Source organism: Lynx canadensis, chromosome X, assembly GCF_007474595.2.
Source record: "Lynx canadensis isolate LIC74 chromosome X, mLynCan4.pri.v2, whole genome shotgun sequence".
Taxonomy (NCBI): domain Eukaryota; kingdom Metazoa; phylum Chordata; class Mammalia; order Carnivora; family Felidae; genus Lynx; species Lynx canadensis.
The window spans coordinates 100806845-100823878 of record NC_044321.2 but is presented as its reverse complement, the minus strand read 5'-3'; the positions used below and the strand labels follow the sequence as shown (position 1 = coordinate 100823878).

Sequence of the window (17034 nt, the reverse complement as noted above, 5' to 3'; positions counted from 1 at the left end):
TATACACCTTGCCTGACAAAAAAGTAGTTTCAAATTTGCCTATTATATTAGCTTGTAATTGTGCATTGTTTGCTAGTGATAGGGGATGTCAGAAATCAGGACAAAGTTGCATATTGTACCTGACTCTAAAGCCTAGAAAACATTGTTTTTAAATGAGAAATAACATTGTTAAAGAAGTGAGCTAAAAAAAATTCCTTTCTTATATATGTATCCAAACCACTGATTGTAACTTCACCTCATTATAAAAACTAAATTTCATAATTGAAGCATATAATTGTAGGTAGATATGTACTTTTTTAACCAGTGATTTTCAAATTGCCCTCAGGTTCTTTGGCAATGTTTCAGGAGTACTACAACAAGGAAGTATTTTCTGCCATCTACTGAAGATTTGAACTGCTCATTCATTGCTTTAACTAAAATGATAAATAAGGGCTCTATTTTAAAAATCTACTGGGAGATCTATTTAAAAACTAAAAAAAATACTTTCATGGCTTAAAACATTTGATAATTACTTTTTAAAACTTTCAGGTATCACTTTTATTACCCTAAACCTTGCTATTTATTGCATCACTCTAATAAACTTACCAAGTGACTTATGCTAACAGAAAGATGATGTCATTTGTAAACTATTCTTTACTGAAGAAAAACCACGAGATGAACTTTCTATCAAGACTTATATGAAATTAAGTAATTACTACTTTATTAAACATAGACATTCTTCTCAAAGGCCATACAGCAAAAAGAAATAGACTTTTATTTTCAAGATTCAGACTCTTAGAGCAGTCTGCCTTTTTTGGTAATGGACAATGTTTTAATATGCTATAGTTAACCATTCAAAACTCTACACATGTTATAATGTATCATGAAATAAAATACATAAAAAGGTGATCCACAGAGTGTTTTAGTTATCTATTGCTGTGTATCAAATTATCTCCAAACTAAGCAGTTTAATAAGGCACATATTTATTATCTTACATACTTTCTGAGAGTCAGGAATCTATGAGTGGCTTAGCTGGGTGGTTCTGGCTCAGAGTCTTTCATGAGATTATAGTTAGAATATTTTCTGGGTCTACAGTCATCTGAATGCTGGAGAATATACTTCCAACCTCACTACATGATTGGTGAGAAGCCCTCTGTTCTTTGGCAGCTGTTGGCCAAGGCAATGATTAATCAATTCTACAACTCATGAACCTCCCCATAGCACTCTTCACAATATAACAGAGCTCCAAAAGAACAGGGGAGGAAGGGAGCAATAATACCAAAAAAAATGGGGTCATCTTGGAAGTGATTGCCACACCATGTCTCAGAAATCACATGTGGACTACTAGACCTACAAAAAGGTCTCAGAAAACATCTCATATGTCTTCTTTCTTTAAGGTAAATGATTTTAAAATTTTTGAACCTAGGATTGTTTATTCTCTCCTTGACTTCTTTGGGATTATACCCTCAAAATTATCCTTAGTAACCGACTCTAGTGTTTTATCCCCCTGATGGTCAAGAAAATCTTATATTGAGTTTCAATTTCATCTGCATTAACTGGAAAGCATTTTCTGCTCTGGAAAAGTTCACACTGACTAATAAAAATGTGTTCAATTATATATCTACTTTAGTTCAAAGCTTACAGTGTATATCATTTTGAATTTTTTATGCAATTAGGAAAAAAAGAAACTAAGTGAATGGACCAAAGTATAATAACTAGTTTCTTTGAGAGTGCACCTGATGCCTTCTATTTCTAGTTTAGTGGCACAGTTGGGGAAAGTAAATTTTTTATTAATATTCCACTGTCTATTTGAGTCAGCTCAGAATCTCTTTATCAATGCTATCATTAAACATTTATTCATACACAAAACATTTTTAGATTAAAAAACTGCACATCATCTTCATTATTCTCACTGAGTTTAAGTTGAAGATGCTTCATGGTCTTAGAAAGTTCAGTTCATCAACACAAGTAGAACAGTACAACCTCTAAGTGCCATTGGAGCAGTTTTTTATTTAAGGCTTATAATTTATAGGCTTTGGAAGAGAGCATTGTAGCAACCAGGTTGGCCTGCTGCTAATAGCATGTGGGCAATTTATAGCAAAGAAATGAAAATCAATGATAAGTTCAAATCACAACCATTAGCTATTAACATTTTCTGTTGTAGATGAATATCTCTGGGCTTTGCATGGCTCATTTATTTCCAGTATTCCCTGTCCTCTCATCATGGGGTCTGTTTTATATTGTCTGTTTTCTTAGTCCTCAAGTACAGAACTCTTCTGAGATAGGGGTTGTGGCAGATAAACACATTATTGAAATTATTCACTCCATAAAGCAATCAAATGACAAATCTAGTTTATAATATATGTTTTGTGCTGAGAGTTTACTTAAGTTTCTTTTAAAGCATTACATTATACCATATATTCAGGTACACTCCAGGTCAATGTATTGCTTGGTGTACATAATGGTGTGTGAGAGCATATTCCTTTATTATGATGAGATGTCCCTGACACTAGACATTATAAATGGATTTACCATCTGAAATTGACCAGTGTGATAACGAAATTGAGGTTATGAGTGAGCATTTTTAAAGGAGGGTTAAATAAATTATTTTTACCCTTGTTGAAAAACAGTTTAAGTATTAGTGTAATTCTGTGTGTTTGAAGTTAAGCAACCATAATGGAATTGCTGATTTAAAATCTTGCAATGGGTCATAGATCATTGTTTTAACAAAGTATAATTGTACTATACAAGACAGTAGAGCTAGACCAATAGAAGTGAAAGGAGACTAGGTAACTTGTAAAAGAACCAGATATATAGACATACAGCTTCTTGATTATGTTTGTTAGCAAACACATACATACATACATACACACAAAAAACCCCACAGACTTAGCTCTTATTTTTAAAAACTACAAAATAATTAAATGTAAAGTCAAATTCTGTAGTGCATACATATATATGAGTATAACTCATGCATTTTCATTGGTCTGGAGAAAAGTTTCCTTGAATAAAAATAAATCAACGTTAATTATTACCACTTATTGGGGCTTTCAGACTATCATCTTCATTCTAATATCCAGATAATATGAAGCCTTAGAGACAATATAGTGCATGTCTTTTCTTCTTGCTTTAGTTATAAAAGAAATTTGATGTGTGGACAAATACAGGAGCATTTGCCAAATTAATGGCCCAATAGAGAACATTTAGGGCCTAATTCATAGCAGTAGAACTCCCTGCAGAATAAATCACAATAAATCTTTTTAATGTATGTCAAGAAGGCATGTAATAACTTTGGTAAATACAAAATAAGATATGTAGATACATTTTCATTAAAGTTTTATTTATTATTTATTTTTGAGAAAGAGAGAGTGAGATCAAGGGAGGGGTAGAGAGAGAGGGAGAATCTCAAGCAGCTTCCACACTGTCATTGCAGAGCCTGATGTGGGGCTCAAACTCATGAAACTGTGAGATCATGACCTGAGCACAAATCAGGAGTCTTATGCTTAACTGACAAGCCACCCAGGCACCCCGATACATAGATACATTGTAAAGCATAATGTTACACAAACATCTGGTTTCATGCATATCATGAAAAAATGAGACACTGGGGAGACTCATTGTAAATCAGGTGGTACCTTAAGGTATTAATAAAAACTCCATAAAAGAAGAGACATTCTGACTTTCCTCCTCGTTGTGAGGCAAAGTTAGCCAATGATTGATTCGCGCACTCATGGAAGAAGATACAATAGTGTTATCTATTCTATTATCTCCCTAACATTTGAGAATATTCAAGATATAAACTTCACCATGCAGAAAACAACTGAATACTGATAACATCTTTTTCATTAATCCCTTTCTGCCTCCTCAGAGAAAGCTTTCATATATTTCAATAGGTCCAGAAATTAAGAATTTCCTTTGTAAAACTATTCCTCCTCCACTGTACAATAAATCACACCAGCATGCCCTCTTTTTCCAAATAGTTGCCTAATTAAAGACTTGTGGGTCATCTTGGGGTTATCCATCTTTCTTACCTCTCACTTCATCATCAATCACAGAAACTTATTCATTCCTTTTCCTAATAATAATAGCAGGCTATTGATTTACCTCTTAGATTTCCCCACTATTTTTTTAATGTGGACATACATTCTTGTACCAATTGTGGCATTATTAATGTTGTTTTTTAGATCTTTTGCTTTTCTGACCTTACATTCCTTCTGATCCACTCCTATGACTTTTGCTAACATTTATATGCTAATAACTTCAAAATCTATATATCCAGCTGAAATCTCTGTCCTGAATTCTATACATGCACATCCGATTGTCTATTAAATATATCCATTTGGATGTCTCACAGGGACATCAAACCCATGTAATGAACTGAAATCAACTCTTGCTTTCAAATCTCTTCTGGTTTTCCTAGTTTCAGTAAATGGCAAAATTACCTACTTAGTTATCCAAGCCAGCACCTGGGGATTATTCTAAATAAATTTTTTTCAACCATGTTATAGGAAAGAATAACATGCTATGAGATAATAGTATTTTTCCAGCAAAAAAAAAAGGATTTTAGTGGTATTTTTCTCCTCATATTTATATTAAACATATAGCCAAACAAAATGCTAAGCATTTTAAAATAGAGCATGTGTGGTATTTGGTAATCTTCCTCTAAGTTTTATCTAACAATGAATGATGGCTGAATGTAATGATAGTCACTCTACACATGAACACAAAAATAACCTTTCTGCTAATGTTTATATTAAAAATTTGTCTCTTTGATGGAGGTTTATCTATGCTATGTATTTATATCTAATCCTTTTAACATATATTTGTGCTATTGTTCAATATTTATTATATTCTAAACTTTTCATTTTATAAAGTGTTTCTATATACAGTGGAAAATTATTTCCATGTATATTATATCTGAATCAAACAAAAAGTTAGAATACTAAAAATTGGGCATTTTTTATTTTTAAAAAGTCAGCAGATGAGTATTCCAAGATAAAATAAGTAATGGTTTTTTGCAGCCTAATTCAATAGTACCTAGATACTACAGAACATGGAGTTTAGGACTTTTTCTTTTTTTTTTTTCAACTTTATTTATTTCGAGAGAGAAACAGAGCACATGAGCAGGGGAGGGATGGAGAAAGAAGGAGAGAGAGAATCCTAAGCAGGCTCCATACTGCCAGTGCAGAGCCCAAAGTGGGGCTTGAACCCATGAACTGTGAGATCATGACCTGAGCCGATGTCAAGAGCCAGACGTTTAACTAACTGAGCCACCCAGGTGCCTCAACATTTTCTTGACCACAACGAACAGGTAATAAATGGGATTTTCATATTAATCTGCTAGGAAAGCAAAATATATGAATATATTTGATGTACTCATATAAGGATAGGACTCAAAAACTCAATAATTTATTTCCATTAAAAGAGATTGTGGATAACTATAAAACCCTATTCCTATACTTTAATTATTGGAATTTTTCATCTATTATTTTATAATATAAATATTTTGATGTTATTCCAATAATGTTTTTATCTTAAATATAATATTATAATATCTAACATTCTGTTTTGAAATTATTATGAATCATATTTTCATCATGTCATGCAACAAACTTCTCTGAGATTGTCTTATTATTTGCTTTAAGCCAAGTACCTATTTCAGTTTCACTTAAAACTCTTAAAATTCTCTTTGGTATTCTGTCAATAAATTAATACTTAAGAAGTGTTCTGTCGTAAATTAATTCAGGGAAATGTTCTAGAAATTTTTTTTTCAAAATACAAATACTTTCATACTCTGATAAAAGTGCTTAAGTTGCTCTCATTTCCCTCAGAGTAAATTCCAAATACCTTATGGTAAGGTACATTCTGATCTGGCTACATCTCAGTCCTTTTCTGTCACCTTCCTCCCCTCGTAGAGCCATCCAAAAATATAGTTTCATGAAATTATCACATTTTTATTTTTAAAGTGTATAATTTAGTGGTTTCTCTCTTTTTTATATTGTAAAATACAGTGTTTTTTAATATATAATATTCACAAGGTTGGGCAACAATTACCAGCACCTATTTCCAGGATATTTTAATCATGCCAGAAAGAAACCTGGAACATGTAAGTAGACATTTCCCATTCTTTCCTCTATCCAGTCCCTGGAAAACACTACTTTCTGACTTATATATCAAATAGAAAACAATTTCAAGCAAAAAATACATTTATATTGTTTTTTTCAATGTCCTATGTAGTTAAATTTATTGCTGCTCTTTATTTTTTCATTTAGAATTGAATTACTGTATAGTATTCTTTTATTTAAGATGTATGCACTACAATCTGTAGGAGAGGTCTGCTAGTGATGAACTTTACATTTGTTTAAATATGGAAACTCTTAATTTTTCTTTATTTTTAAAGATAATAGAATTTTTAGTTGGTATTTTATTTACCACTTTGAATATGCCACTGTTTTCTGAACTCTATGTTTTCTAATATTTCAATTGTTAATCTTATTGAGATTTTCTTGTCGGTGGTGAGTTGCTTCTCAATTACTGCTTCAAGATTCTCTCTTTGTCTTTACTTTTGGCAGTTGATTATCATGTATATAAGTGTGGATGTCTTTGAGTTCCTCCTAATTGGAATTAATTGAGCTTCTTGGGTGCATAAATTAATAGTCTTCATGATATTTGGAAGTTTTTAGCCATTATTTCATCAAATATTCTTCTTGCCCCTTTCTCTCTTTCCTGTACTTCTGAGACTTCCATTATGCCTGTTAATATTCTTGATACTGTTCCATAGAGCTCTGAGGCTCTACTTGTTTTTCTTTATTCTTTTATCTTTCTTTTCCTCAGACTTGATAATCTCAACTTATGCATATTCAAGTCATTTGATTCTTTCTTCTGCCTGTTCAAATTTGTCCTTGAACCCCTCTAATGAAATTTTCAATTATAATTTTCAAGTTCAGAATATCTATTTGGTTTTATATCTTTATTGATAGTCTCTTTTTGATGAAGTATCACTCTTACACTTTCCTTCAGTTCTTTAGATATGATCTCATTTAGTTCTTAAATATATTTAAAATAGCTGATGTAAAGCCCGCCTAGGAAATCCAGGATTCCTCAGAAACAGTTTCTATTGAATTCTTTTTCCCCTCATATAATGGTCAAAATTTCACTTATTTGTATTCCTCATAATTCTTTCATTGTAGAACATTTGGAATTTTATATAATATAATGTGGCAACTCTAGGGGCACCTGGTTGCCTCAGTCAGTTAAGCTTCTGACTTTGGCTCAGGTCATGATCTCACAGTTTGTGGGTTTGAGCCCCACATCAGGTTCTGTGCTGACAGCTCAGAGTCTGGATCCTGCTTTGGATTCTGTGTCTTACTCTCCTTTTGCCCCAACCCTGCTTACATTCTGTCTCTGTCTGTGTCTCTCTCAAAAATAAACATTAAAAAATTTTAATATAATGTGGCAACTCTGGAAATCAGATTCTCTCTCCTCTAAGAGTTTGTTGTTGCTGCTGCTTGTAATTATTATTGTTTGATTTTATGTCACTTTTTTGAACAAAATCTATGAATTCCATATATTTTGTTGCATGTGGCCATGGAAAACAATACTCACTGAGTTTAGTGTCAGCCAATAATCTGACAGATTTCCTTAAACAACTGGGACCAATAAGTCTCCCAGTCTTTGCTGATGGGCTCTGTTTGCATTTTGGACAATGCCTTTCAACTATCTGCCAATGCCTTTCAACTGTTGACAACTCTAACTTAGCTTCCACTTTATGATTGCACAGAGTCTTAAGGTCATCCAACAGTAAGATCTTAAGACCTTTTCAGGACTTTTGTGAGTAGGTGTAAAACACTAGCTATTTTCACATCCATGGGCGTACATATATCACCTTCTAGATTCCCAGTGATATGTTGGAACTTTCCAAAGCCATATGAACATTTCTTTCCTCACCTCCTCTTTTTAAGAGTTTTTATTAGTTCATTGTTTGCCCCAATGTTAACCACTGCCTCAGGAAATCATGAGGCCAAAACATATTCTATTTGTTTTCAACAAGGCTTTTCCATGGAGAGGCTTTTAGTATTGGTTGAGTCTAAATCAGGTCAAATAAGGACAAGCTTTTCATGTGGGGTTTTCCAGGGAAACATCAGATGGGTCAAATAATGGCAATGATCTATGAATGGGGCTTTGAAGGTGCTCTAACTCTATTCCATTCCCTCACATGTTTACTGAGTTTTCCATATGGCTTTTTAACTTTGCTAACCATTGTGGTAGTGGGGTGTGAAGATCTATCAAAATGTTAGATGTTTTCTCTGTCCTTAGATGTTTGCAGCATAGTTCAGGAAAGATAATAATCTCACACAAAACAATTGTAAAACTATATAAATCAGTTAATCATACTAATACTTAACTATTATTGAGCAATTACTATGTAGCAGCACTGTTCTAAGAACTTTATATCTATTAACTCATTTAATACTCACAGTTGTCATATGAAGTAGGTGCTATTATTATCCTCCTTAGAAATAGGGAAACTGAGGTATATAGAGACTACATAACTGACTCATAGTCACAATGCTAATCAGCGCTAGAGATCCAATTTGAACAACTGCTGTATGACTTCAGATCCCATGATCTTATGCTTTGACTTCTGCTTTGAATTAACCATATGATTAAGCACAGACTCTGGAGAAAAATAGAAGTGTGTTCTGCAATGATTATCCACTTTTATGACCTTAGGCAAGTTACTTAATTTTTCTGAGCCTCAGTCTTCTCTTGTATAAAATGAAACTCATAAGACTAAGGAAGGACACAATCACCTAGGAAAGCAATGTCTAGATAGAGTAGCAGAAGTCCAATGACTTACTTGTTGGGTATTCTCACTTTTAGTATAGAAGGAAGAGCCATCAAAGAAGACTGAGAAGGAGTGGGAGGTGTTGTGAGAGGAAAGAAAAGTTCCCATTGTGTTTGGTAACAAGGAGGTGGTTGGCAACTTTGAGAGAAGCATTTCAATAGAAAGGTGAGACAGAAGACAGGAGGGCATAGAGGAATGAATAGAAAGTGGGCAAAGAATTTCAATCTCTCTTGAGAAGTCTAGTTGTGAAGCAAAGCAGAGAAAATGAGCATTGGTAAATACGTGGTTAAGAAAGAGTTCTTTTTATGATTTGAGATTCCAGAACATGTAGAGATAAAGAAGTTAATGACACATGAAAAGGGTGATAACTAAAGGAGAAACCTTGAGAATAGGAAAAGAGATGTGATCCACAATTAAATGAAGAAATTTGTTTTTGATAAATAGAAAGATCCATTGTAGCAGGACGGAAACAAGAAGTGATGCATGCAAATGTTGGTGGATATGGATGCAGATGATTGCGGGAATGTGAAAGGTCTTCTGACTAAAGACCCTTTTGTTTCAATAAAACATGATACAAAGTCATCAGGCGTGAGAATATTTGTAACACTTATAAAGTTGTTGCAAGATGAACTACATTAATCCACATGAAGCAGTTCAAATTGCATCTGACATATAGTGATTATTATTAGGAAGTTTTCTCTTACTCTTATTACTACAGGAGTTCAGAGCAGAACTTACTATAGACATTTATATCTCCCTAGTTTTGTGGAAATAGAGAACATATACATAAATGATGTTAAATTCATCTTTAAAAATGGCAGTAGGAAATGAACTCATTTTATCTTCTATACCAAAAAAATTTTCTCAACTACCCCTGGAGATATACTATAAATACATAAATAGGTTTTTTCAATATACTTTCAATTTCTTTTTTATTTCACTCAATTCAAAGGATGCCCAGTGACTTCAATCTAGCTGTCAGAAGTCAGGGATTTATACCCTGTCACCTCAATGAGCCTCTGTATCTATGGGACTCATGAGTAGTCAATATATCAGCCACATCAGAATCTATTCCATCACTGATTAGAGTACACATTCTCAGGTTTTACCTCTGAGATACTGAAATGAAATATTTCACATTGGAGCCTAGGAATCTACATGTTTAACAAGATGATCAAGTGATTGTGATGTGACTACCACATTTGAGGACAATGCTTTAGGATATTCCAGCCTCCTGAAGGTCTGTTCTATTAAATCTAGTAAAGTATCTTCTAGACTAATTTTATAAACAAATTTGGCTCAAAGAAGACCATGAGTATTAAGTGATTGTTACTTCCCTCAGCTAATGTACAGAAACATTCAATGCCTAAACTCAATTGATATATTATTAGTAGAAATTTCAGGCTATTTCAGTTGTTCTCAGATTGGCTTCATATAACTTTATTTAGGCAAAGGGAATGGATTAGTCAACACAGAGGCAAGCAAATGGACTCTAAACAGTAGTTTATACTTATGAACTATAACTCATAACTGTAACTCCTATCATTTCTTTTCTGAAAACTCCATATGTAGGACCACGGAAGTATTGAATGTTAGAGTTCAAAGGACCCAAGTCTAACTAGAATTCAACAAATAAAATTACTGATTTTGAACAATAATCTCTGTTATTTAAGCAGTGTTCTATGAACAGAAAGCACATGATCTTTAAGATTATAGAATATATTATTATAACACTGTACATACTCAGCTTTCTTATCCACTGTATGCACAAGTAGGAATTTAAAGCTGTAGAGACATCTAGATCCATTTCACTTCTGTATTAACTAACTCAGCTATTGAAAGCTTAGTTTCAGGGTTATTTCCACGTGAGATATTTTCTAGATAAGAAATTTTATTTTAATAGAAGCGTATGTCTGTCTCCAGCTTACAAACTGTATGAATTTGCCAACTGCATAGCCAATATTTATGTCAAATGACTCTTTAATATAATATTAATCTTACATAAGTAATTTAAGTTTCTGTAATAAGCTAAAGCAACTCTCAAATATTTCTAAGTAAATTCAGAGCATAGGCTTCTCTTGTTCCTTCTCAAACAGTCCTACTGAAGCACATCCTAATGTAAATGTTGCTAAATCCACGACAGAATATTCTTTAGTGATAGGAGATCTTTGAGGTATTGAAAATAGGAAAAGTTATGAACTTTATTGTCAGAAGGGGAAAACACAAGGGCTTTTTGTACTTAGATATATATCAACATTAAGGTAAGGATAGTCATGCTTACAAATTTTTATATAATATGTTGTAGAACAGTGGTTTTAGTACTTTACTACTATATTTCCCATCATATTCTCTAAAAAATGAAATTAAAGAGACACACAAAAATTACATGTGCTACAGTATAAAACCAAAAATTTAGGGAGTTCATTACAGCACATCTAAGTTCTAGAAATAGGGCAGTGGGTGGGCTTTCTGGAGGAAGTTGAGACAAGGAAGATTCTTAAAGATTATCACTTGTGTAGGGGTGCCTGGGTGGCTCAGTCAGTTAAGCATCCGACTCTTGATTTCTGCTCAGGTCATGATCTCATAGTTGTGGGATGAAGCACTATACTGAGCCCTGTGTCAGGCTCCATGCTGAGCAAGGAACCTGCTTAAGATTCTCTCTCTTTTTCCCCCTGCCTGTCCCCCACTCATGCATTCACTCTCACTCTGTCTCTAAAATAAAAAAATAAAAAGCTTATCACTTGTTTAAATGGAGGTGTGTACCTCATAAGAAGACTCTGGAAGATGACATTTTGTGAAGCTGGGTAGGATGTATAATTTCATAATGATTGAACACTAGTTACATTAGAACCTTGATAAAAAAATTCATAATATCTTTTTGTTTTCTTAAGATTCACTCAAACTTTATTTAAATTTTTTTTTCAACGTTTATTTATTTTTGGGACAGAGAGAGACAGAGCATGAACGGGGGAGGGGCAGAGAGAGAGGGAGACACAGAATCGGAAACAGGCTCCAGGCTCTGAGCCATCAGCCCAGAGCCCGACGCGGGGCTCGAACTCACGGACCACAAGATCGTGACCTGGCTGAAGTCGGACGCTTAACCGACTGCGCCACCCAGGCGCCCCTCAAACTTTATTATTTAAAAAAATTAAGTTTTTATTTAAATTCTAGTAAGTTGACATATAGAGTAATATTGATTTCAGAAGTAGGAGTAGAATTTGGTGATTCATCACTTACATATGACACCCAGTGCTCACCACAAGTATCCCCCCTTAATATGCATCGCCATACCCACCTCCCCTCCAGCATCTCAGTTTGTTCTCTATAGTTAAGAGTCTGTTATGGTTTGCATCCCTCTCTTTTTTTCCCCTTCCTCTATGTTTATGTGTTTTGTTTCTTAAATTCCACAAATGAGTGAAATCATTTGGTATTTGTCTTTCTCTGATTGGCTTACTTTGCTTAACATTTTTAATACTCTCTAGTTCCATCCACATCATTGCAAATGGCAAGATTTCATTCATTTTTATGGCTGTGTAATATGATGTATATATCTCTATCCATTCATCAGTCAGTGGATGTTTGAGGTCTTTCGATAATTTGGCTATTGTTGATAATGCAGCTATAAACATTGAGGTGCATGTGTACCTTCAAATCAGTATTTTTATATCCTTTGGATAAATACCTAGCAGTGTAATTGATTGGTCATGAGGTAATCCTATTTTTAAATTTTTGAAGAACCTCCATACTGTTTTCCAAAGTGGCTGTACCAGTTTGCATTTCCACCAACAGTATAAGAGGGTTTCGCCTTCTCCATATCTTTGCCAACATCTGTTGTTTCCTGAGTTGTTAATTGTAGCCATTAGAATAGGTGTGAGTGATATCTCATCATGTTTTGACTTGTAGTTCCCTGATGATGAGTGATGTTGAGCATCTTTTCATGCTTCTGTTCGCCGTCTGGGTGTGTTCTTTGGGAAAATGTGTATTCATGTCATCTGCCCATTTATTAAGTGGGTTATTTGTTTTTTTGAGTGTTGAGATTGATAAATTGTTTATAGATTTTGTATACTAATCCCTTATCAGATATATCATTTGAAAATGTCTTCTCCCATGCTGTAGGTTGCCTTTTGTTTTGTAGATTCATTCCTTGGCTTTGGCAGAAGCTTTTTATCTTGATGAAGTTCCAAGAGTTCATTTTTGCTTTGGTTTCCCTTGCCTCAGTAGATGGGTCAAGTAAGAAGTTGCTACAGTCAACATCAGAATGGTTGCTACCTGTGTTCACCTCTAGGAATTTGATGGATTCCTGTCTCACATCTAGGTCTTTCATCCATTTTGAATTTATTTTTGTGTATGGTGTAAGAAAATGGTCCACTTTCATTGTTTCAGATTTTGTTGTTGAGTTTTCCCTACACCATTTGTTGAAGAGACTGTCTTTTTTTCCATTGGATATTCTTTCCTGCTTTGTTGAATATTACTTGACCATATAGTTGTGGGTTTTCTATTCTGTTCCATTGACCTATGGTCTGTTTTGGTGCCTGTACCACACTGTCTTGATGACTATAACTTTGTAATAAAGTTTGAAGTCCGGAATTGTGATCCTTCCAGCTTTGCTTTTCTTTTTCAAGATTGCTTTGGCTATCCGGGGTCTTTTGTGGTTCATACATATTTTAGGATTGTTTCTTCTAGTTATGTGAAAAATGCTGGTGGTATTTTGATAAGCATTGCATTAAATGTGTAGAATGCTTTGGGTAGTATAGACATTTTAACAATATTTGTTCTTCCAATCCATGAGCATGGAATGTTCTTTCCATTTCTTTGTGACAACTTCAATTTTTCTTAATGTTTATTTATTTATTGAAATAGAAAGAGAGAGAGCATGAGCATGGGAGGGGTAGAAAGAATTCCAATCAGGCCTCATGCTGTCAGTGCAGAGCCCAACATGTGGCTAGATCCCACTACCATGAGATCATGACCAGAGCCCAATCAACAGTTGGATGCTTAACTGACTGAGCCATTCAGGTGCCCATTCAATTTCTTTCATAAGTGTTCTATAGTTTTCAGAGTACAGATCTTTTACCTCTTTGGTGAGGTTTTTTCTTGGCATCTTATTGTTTTTGGTGCAACTGTAAATGGGATTGATTTCTTCCTTGTTTTCTCTTTCTTCTGCTTCATTACTGGCATATATAAATGTAGCCAATTTCTGCACATTGATTTTGTATCCCGTGACTTTGTGAAATTTGTGTATCAAGTCTAGCAATTTTTTGGTGGGATCTTTTTGGTTCTCTATACAGAGTATCATGTCATCTGTGAATACTGAAAGTTTCACTTCTTCCTTGCTGATTTGGATGCTTTTTATTTCATTTTGTTGTTTAACTGCTGAGGCTAGGACTTCCGGTATTATGTTAAAAAACAATCAGAAGAGTGACCTTAGGGGAAAAGATTTCAGTTTTTCCCCATTGAGGATGATACTTGTGTGTCTTTCTTATATGACCTTTACAGTGTTGAGGTATGTTCTCTTTATTGTACCTTGGTGAGGGTTTTTATCAAAAATGGATGTTTTTATTTGTCAAATGCTTTTTCCACATCTACTGACAGTTCTTATCCTTTCTTTTTTTAATATTGTGTATCACCTTGATTGATTTGTGAATATTGAACCACCTTTGCGCCCAGTAATAAATCCCTCTTGATTGTGGTGAATAATTCTTTTAATGTACTGTTGGATTCTATTTGCTAGTGTCTCATCGAGAATTTTTGCATCCATGTTCATCAGGGATATTGGCCTGTAATTCTCCTTTTTAGTGGGGCCTTTGTCTGGTTTTGGAATCAAGCTAATGGTGGCCTCATAGAAAGAGTTTGGAAGTTTTCCTTCCAATTCTATTTTGGAATGGTTTGAGAAGAATAGGTATTAACTGTTTTTAAATGTTTGGTAGAATACCCCCGGGAAGGCATCTGGCCCTGGACTTCTGCTTGTTGGGAGATTTTTGATTACTGATTCAATTTCTCTACTAGTTATCAGTCTGTTCACATTTTCTTTCTATTTCTTCTTGTTTCAGTTTTGGTAGTTTGTATGCTTCTAGGAATTTATCCATTTCTTCCAGATTGCCCTATTTGTTGGTATCTAAATTTTCATAATATTCTGTTATAATTGTTTGCATTTGTGGTATTTGTTGTGATTTCTCTTCTTTCATTCATGATTTTATTTATTTGAGTTCTTCCTCTTTTCTTTTTGATAAGTCTTGCTGGGGTTTTGTGAATTTTATTAATTATTTCAATGAACCGGCTCCTCCTTACAGTAATCTATTCTAATGGTTTTAGTGTTTCCATATCATTTAGTTATGGTCTAATTTTTATTATTTCCCTTCTTGTGCTGGCTTTAGGCTTTATTTTCTGCTCCTTGTCTAGCTCCTTTAGGTGTAAGGTTAGGTTGTGTATTTGAGACTTTCCTTGCTTCTTGATGTAGGCCTTTATTGCTATATACTTCCCTCTTGTGACTGCTTTTGCTACATCCCAAAGTTTTTGAAATGTCATGTGTTCATTTTCATTGGCTTCTATGTATTTATTTCTTGTTTAATTTCCTGTTTAAACAATTCATTCTATAGTAGGATGTTCTTTAACCTCCATGTATTGTGGTATTTCTAAATTTTTTCTTGTTGTTGACCAGATTTCATAACATTGTTGTCTGAAAATATGCATGGTATGATTTCAGTCTTTTTGTACTTTTGAGGCCTGATTTCTGTCCCATTTTGTGACATATTCTAGAGAATGTTTCATGTCCACTTGAAAAGAATGTGTATTCTGCTTCCTTAGGATGAAATGTTTTGAACACATCTGTTATGTCCATCCTGTCCAGTAAGTCATTCAAAGTCACTGTTTCCTTGTTGATTTTCTGCTTAGATGAGTTGGTCATTGCTATAAGTGGGGTGTTAAAGTCCCCTACTATTATTTTACTGTTAGCAATGACTTTATGTTTGCTATTAAATGGTTTATATATTTGGATGCTCCCATGTTTAAGGCATAAATATTTACAATTTTTAGATCTTCTTCTAAAGAAGGGGTTGGATAGACCTCTTTATTATGATATAATTCCCTTCTTCATCCCTTGTTACAGTCTTTGGTTTAAAATCTAGTTAGTCTGTTATAAGTATGACTACTGAAGCTTTCTTTTAATGTCCATTAGCATGATTATTGGTTCTCCATCCCCTCACTTGCAATCTGCAGGTGTCTTTAGGTCTAAAATGAGTCTCTTATAGGCAGCATATAGATTAGTCTTGCTTTTTATCTTTTGATTGTAGCATTTTGTCCATTTGCATTCAGAGTGATTTTTGATAGGTTTGAATATAGTGCTATTTTATCACTTGCTAAGTCTTTGTTTCTGGAGATTTTCTCTGTTCATTTCCAGTCTGTTGCTTTTGGACTTTCTTTCCCATTCAAGAGTCCCCTTTAATATCCCTTGCAGGGCTGGTTTAGTAGTTACAAACTCCTCTAGTTTTTATTTGTCAGTAAACTATCTCTAATATTCTGAAGGATATCTTTGCTGGATAGAGTATTCTTGGCTGCATATTTTCCCATTCTGCACGTTGAATATTTCATGCCACTCCCTTCTGGCTTGCCAAGTTTCTGTATATAGATCTGCTGATAACTTTATTTGTCTTCCCAAGTAGATTAGGGATATCTTTTTCCCTTGTTGCTTTCAGGATTCTTTCTTTATCTTTGTATTTTGCAAATTTGACTATGATATATCTTTGTGTGGGCCTGCTTTTGTTGATTTTGATGGGAGTTCTCTGTACCTCCTGGATTTGAATGTCTGGTTTTTTTCCCCAGATTATGGAAGTTTTTAGCTATAATTTGCTCCAATAAACCTTCTACCCTCTTTTCCCTCTCATCTTCTTCTGGGACTCCTATGATAAGGTTATTAAGCTTTATGGAGTCACTGAGTTCCTTAAGTCTACTTTTGTGATCCAATATTTTTCTTTCCCTTTTCTTTTCAGCTGTACTATTTTCTATTATTTTGTCTTCTATAACACTTATTCATTCCTCTGCGTCTTCCATTCTTGTGTTCATTGCTTCTATCGGTTTTGCTGCATCTCAGTTATATCATTTTTATTTTGGCCTGAGTAGTTTTTAGGTCTTTCATCTCTGTGGAAAGGGACTCCCTGGTGTCTCCTATACTTTTCTCAAATCCAGCTAGTATCCTTATGATTGTTGTTTT

The 17034-nt window shown here is 34.0% G+C and overlaps 1 long non-coding RNA gene across 1 annotated transcript; it reads left to right on the top strand.

Moving 5' to 3' along the window:
* The first annotated feature begins 781 nt into the window (after nt 1-781).
* LOC115507383 lies at nt 782-15225 on the top strand. The gene is made up of 3 exons (XR_003966636.1): nt 782-796; nt 7472-7477; nt 15141-15225. It is a non-coding gene; the product is annotated as an uncharacterized LOC115507383 (long non-coding RNA).
* Nucleotides 15226-17034: the final 1809 nt, after the last annotated feature.